This window comes from Sapajus apella, unplaced genomic scaffold (genome assembly GCF_009761245.1).
Source record: "Sapajus apella isolate SASKATOON/1434 unplaced genomic scaffold, GSC_monkey_1.0 scaffold86, whole genome shotgun sequence".
Lineage (NCBI taxonomy): Eukaryota > Metazoa > Chordata > Mammalia > Primates > Cebidae > Sapajus > Sapajus apella.
The window spans coordinates 5,526,958-5,533,220 of NW_022437026.1; positions in this window are offsets into that span (position 1 = coordinate 5,526,958).

Below are 6,263 nucleotides of genomic sequence, written 5' to 3' on the forward strand. Positions count from 1 at the left end.
GTAGGGATACCCCGTAATGGGGTCAAAACAAGGATCAGGGTCTCCTTGGGCCAGTGAAGCCAAGGTCATTGGTTCAGTGGCCATGTGTAGAAATAGCTATACAATTTCATTTTAAAACCATGTTATGTGCTATTTAAGTTGGTCTTAAAATGCTGTGTACTGCAGAAAGGGATATGGGACCTTTTATGAGAGGCCAGTTAATGTCATGGGCCAGACTATAAACATTGCTACCCAGTGCCTAGAAGGATAAAACCATGTCTACAGGGCTGACCTTGAAACGCCAGCATCCTGAGGTAGTGGCAGTCACACTTCAGGTAGACCTTTGTGTCAACTCCATTTCCCTGCCTCCTGCACTGCGAGCCTACCTTCCTGCCTAGGAGGCTGGGTGGAAGAGAGACCTGAGAGCATGTCAGCACACACCTATGCCCCAGGAGCAAACTGGCGAGTCCTCTCCATTTGAGTGCCTTCCTGAGGGCGGAGCTAGATGTGTGTGAGCTAGGGTGATGGGGGGGGGGGGGGGGGGGGGGGGGGGGGGGGTGGGGAGCTGCAGGGGGTCTTCCTCCATTGGGAGAGCCTGCCACAGCCTGCCAGTCTCAACCCTGTTTTCCTCTGGTTTCGTTGGGCAGTGCGCATCTTATGCCCTGCCTGCTGGCCCTGGACCTCTCCAGCATCCCACATACAGGTTCTCTGAGCCTCGTCCTGCCGCCACCCAGAGTCCCTCATGCATTGTCTAAGCTGAGAGCAGGCGGCAGCCCCCAGGCCCAGCACAGGCTGGCAAGAGAAAGCTCTGACCCTGCTAGTGCTCCACCCCCCAGCTGTCGCTCCTCCTCCATGCCCACTGGCATCATTTGGCAGAAAGCAGCCCCCTGCCCCCACCCCAGCCTGGTCCAGCAGGCACAGCTTAAGTATCCACAGAAACTCTGCCTTTCCTGGGGTTTGGAGCAAGCCAGACAGGGAGGGAGGGAGGTGGTTTCTGCCTGCCACAGGCTCAGCAACCACACTTCCCTCTGGGCTCCTCCCGCTGCTGGCTGCTAGAGCCCCTCTCCTCCCGTTGCTTCTGGTGGGGGATGGCCGCTGCCACTGCAGAGGCTTGGCAAATTCTGGCTGCCAGTGCTGGGGTAGTGACATGTATGTTCCTATTCCTCCGCTCCCTGAAGTCCAGGATAACAACAACCACACTTAATATGTCTCTTTTAACCTTTCTAAGAACTTTCCAAACTTTCTCTCCCTAGATCCTGTTTTCCATACGAGGCAAGCAGGATAATTAAGTTGAACTCCTTTTTGACCAAAGGAGAAATGGAGACTAGAGAGGACTCGTGGCTGTTTACTGGGTGTGGAACCCACGGGACCTTCCCCGTGCCACACCGTCACCAGCATCACACATTCTGTACCCCCCAGAGGTGCCAGAGCATACTCCCAAAAGCTACTGCAAAAATGTCTTTGCACTTTTCACAGTTTCCCCTAACATCGAAGGACCTGGAGGTGCCCCACTTAGGGAGTGCATGGGGCAGCCGAGGGGATGCAGCTCCCTTCTGGGCACAGAATCTGCCCCTGCTTCTCTTCCAAAGAATGAAGCCCCTCCCTAGCCTGCTGGACTCATGTGCTTTGTGATCAACTCCGTGTCCTGCAAGGGTTTTCTTTATTGACATGAAAACCCCATGAAAAGATGCTTTGTCTGCATTTTCCCAGAGGTGATAGGAAGCTTCAAAGGGTAAAGGAAATTAGACAAGACGGGGAAAGGTGTGCGGAGATGAGAAAAAGGTGTGCAGCCTGATGTACGGGCAGGGACAGGGGTGTCTGGAGTCTGCGCCATGTGTGCCTGCCTCTTGGTGGTCCCTTGTGTGGACTTACTGCCTTGGCCTTACTCTGGCTTGAGATGAGAATGCCCCCAAGGCAACCTGTGACTACTCCTCTCTCCTGAATCCACAGGGCTGACATCATGAGTCCCTGCCTCCGCCTCCTTGCAGGTCCTTCCCTAAACTCCCTGGATGATAAGTCTCAACCCTGGCCTTCAAGATCTCCAGAGGAGGATGTGTCTAGGTCTCTAGATTCAGATGTTTTCTATATCTTCTTCCTTGGAGCTAGCCAGTCTTTCTTCTGCATTTGTAAAAGATCTCTTCTTTAGAAGAGAAGATCTCTGGGGAAGAGAGAAGGCATGGTGCCGACAGGGAGCAAATGAAATCCCGATGCTGGTCATTTTCCTCTTCTCGTCCCTCTCTTCTCCCCCTCCTCCCTCCCCATCACCCTGCTGCATCACCCTTGGGACCGCCTGTCAGATGTTTTCACTGCGATGAGCAATGCCTGCCTATACAGTGCCTTTATGTGTTGTTGATTTTGCCGTGAGCCTTCAGGCTTCTCCTTGTAGCCCTGACAAGGGAAATCCCATAATGAAGGATTTCACGGAGCTCCACAGGCTGGGGAAAGCTTTTCTTTCCATCTGTCATTTTACTTTAAGCCTTGACCTTTCTGTTCCCATGTGAGGCAGTACCAGGAAGAGGCTTGAGCTGGAGAGCAAAACGTCTGGGCTCAGACCCCGGACTGGGCTTTCGACAACATTAAAATAAGTCACGGAAGACCGTGCGCATTCCGGGGGGTACAATGGGGGGCAAAGATGGGAAGGTGAAGAGTTTAAATAAAGGAGAACCCCTTTGGTTTAGAAGGAGGTCCTACATGGAAGGAAGAAGGCAGAATAGTCTAGGAGTCCCCCTCTCTGGCCATCCTTGGCCACTCAGGGACTCTTTACTGAAGACAGCAGAGGCCTCAGAGTCCAACACGTCTGGGCATGAATATTGGCTCCACCACTCGCTGGAGAGCTGGATCCACATTGCAGACAACCTTGCTAAGCAGCCTTGGTCAAGCCGCTTAGTTTCTCTGACTCTCAGTTTCCACTTGTGAAAGTTGGAGGTCCCGATGCAGACACCACAGGCTGCTCTGCAGATGGAATAGGAGGATGGCAGGTGCTCACACCTACACACAGGCAGCGCCCAATCAAGGGTGTCCACAAGTTTGTTTCAGATGAGGACAGAACCTCAACAGAAACTGGCAGATAACAGAAACCAAAGTGCCCAGCCTTGGCCTCTCTTTGCTGAGAGAACCCCCCGAAACTCTCCAGAGGGGCCTGAAAGCAGGACAAACAGCCAATAGGAAAGCAAACCCGGGGCTTTGATGGCAGTAAAGGCCCATCTTCCGACCAACTTTCCCATGTCAGGTCGATAGGGAGACTGAAAAAAAAATTACAGTCTCCAAGGCTCCAAGACAAAATACCCAGCCGGCACTGCTTTGAAAGGGCAAAGCCTTCGAGATGCACAAGGATTTTGATTGTTTGAAACGTTGGTAACATTTCATCTTCCCAGAGACCTTGTTCATTTATCAGGGTTCTTAAAACCCTTTTGTTCATAAGCTTGTGGTGAGGACAGAAAACATTCTATCTAATATCAGAGCACAGCTGTTCAGCGACAGAAAGACTTAGGGGAAAAGCCCTTCAAAAAAAAAAGGAAGGGGTGAAACACCAGGGCTACAAACATGGGAAAAGCGACCGTGGCTGAAAGAAGGCCTTGCAAGAAACAGCTGCCTAACAAGACTATGCTGTTTGGGGAAGTGTGAGAAAGAGAATCAGCACACTGACAGCAGGACCTCTGCAGCGGCTTGGTAAACACTGAGAGCAAGGCGAGGCCCCCAGAGCTGGGCTCCTCCTCTCTGTAGGGTTCCTGGCAGTTCTACGCAAGGCCCCAGCCAGGGCCCCTAAAAATGTCTGAAGTAGGTGTGGAGCCTTGAGTAACATCTTCTTAAGGGCCAGTGTGGCTGGGGGAAAAAAAAAGGCCTAGTGGAAAACTCTGTCCATCCAATGCCAGAGAAGACCAGGAAATATTTTCTAAAAAGGGCTTTGACTGCTCCTGAAAGCACAAGACAGAGCAAGCAGGGTCAGGCCAAGGCAGGGACCGAGTGGCGCTAAGCCACCGGCTGAGTGAGGCCGGGACGGACAGTTCAGGGTCTTGGATTCATTTTCAGCTCTGCAGTTTTTAGTCGAGGGTCATGTTGATTTTCATGAATTTGAATAAAGGAAAATCACATCCACATTTATGAAATAGTATAGCATTTTTTAAAATGTGGTTTTGTTTCACATTTCAAGCCAAATTCTAAAAGGGAATAAGGATAAAGTTGATAGAAGTAAATGTTCAATGCTGTGAATTACAGTCACCTTGTTACGTGATGCTCACGTCTAACAGCTATTGCAAGCAGGAGCTCTAGAATCAGAAAGACCTGGGCTTAAATGCCCGTGCTGGGTGACCTTGAAAAACGTTTCTACTCCTCTGTGCCTGAGATTCCCCAGCAGTGCAATAAGAATCCAAGCATGTCCTCCACGAGGTTGTCATAAAGGTTCCACAAGCTTCTACATAGGAAGTATTTAGAATAGGGGTGATCCGAATGAGCTGTGCAAAACTGAAGCTATAATTTTAATGAGATGGGAGTTATAATGAGATTTTGTTGCAGTAAAAAGAGCCAAGTCAGGAAGCGTGGGAGATCTGAGCTCAACCGCTAATTAGATTCCATGGAGGCAAAGGATACCTGTCTCCCTAACTGACATGAAAGTTAACGGTTGGCCAGGTGCGGTGGCTCACGCCTGTAATCTCAGCACTTTGGGAGGCCGAGGCGGGCAGATCATTTGAGGTCAGGAGTTCAAAACCAGCCTGGCCAACATGGTGAAACCCTGTCTTTATGAAAAATAAAACAACAACAACAAAAAAAAATAGCCGGGCGTGGTGGCGGGTGCCTGTAATCCCAGCTACTGGGGAGGCCAAGGCAGGAAAATTGCTTGAACCCGGGAGACGGAGGTTGCAGTGAGCCGAGAGTGTCCCACCACACTGCAGCCTGGGTGACAGAATGAGACTCGGTCTCAAAAAACAAAGACAGTTATGACTAAAGAGACTTAGGAAGTATAAAGGCATTTATAAATGTGATCTGTGGTTATTATAAAATCTCCTTATTATGCAATTTATTTTCCCTCATTCGGCAAAATTCTAATGCAAGGACTGGGAATGATCAGCTCATAATTCTACCTGATAATCTTTATTCTAACAAACCAATTGCAAAGAGAGAGAGAGAGACAGACAGACAGACAGAGACGTAGTAAGAAAGACAATCAGGGAAATGTGATGATACTAAGGAATTATTGTTCACTCTTTTTAGTTGTGACAATTGGACTGGGACATATATGTACGTAGGAGAGGGTTCAGCCACTGTTACACACGGAGCATTCAGAGATGAAATGGCATGATGTTTGGATTTGCCTTAAAGTCATCTGGGTGGGAGGGGGAACTGGGGTCAGGTATAGAGAAAAAAAGACTGGCAGTGTGCTAATAATTACAGAAGCTGGGTGAGGGGCATGGTAGTTATTTATATTATCTACTTTTATGTTTGAAAGGTTTCCATAGTAAAAGGAAAAAATAACAATGAAATCCACAAAAGGGATCAGTGATTAAATATCTGTGATGGCAGCTGAGGACCAAGTAGAGAGGCCTGACTGGGAGGTGAGCTTCCCTGCATACCTTGGGTGCAAGGAAGATGCACAGTAATGGGAGACAGCTGGAGACTGGGCAGCCTGCTACACACAACGCTGTGTGATCTAAACAAGTCAATTAACCTCTCCAGACCGCAGTTTCCTCATCTTTAAAGTAAGAACCTGAGACTCAAATGCCCCTTTCAATGTTAACATCATATGATTTTTAGAGATCTCAAGAAATCAGGTACATCTTGCCAGATTTTCTGAATACAACAGATAAATCTCACTTTCAAGCAAATGAAAACATTTAAAATATACCAGGAAAAGAGCCGGGCATGGTGGCTCACGCTTGTAATCCCAATGAATCATGAAGCTGAGGTAGGCAGATCACTTGAGCCCAGGAGTTCAAGGCTATAATAAGCTCTGATCAGATCATTGCCTTCTGGCCTGGGCAACGGAGCAAGACCCTGACTCTAATAAAAAAAATAAATAGGCCGGGCGCAGTGGCTCAAGCCTGTAATCCCAGCACTTTGGGAGGCCGAGGCGGGTGGATCACAAGGTCAAGAGATCGAGACCATCCTGGTCAACATGGTGAAACCCCGTCTCTACTAAAACTACAAAAAATTAGCTGGGCATGGTGGCGCGTGCCTGTAATCCCAGCTACTCAGGAGGCTGAGGCAGGAGAATTGCCTGAACCCAGGAGGCGGAGGTTGCGGTGAGCCGAGATCGCGCCATTGCACTCCAGCCTGGGTAACAAGAGTGA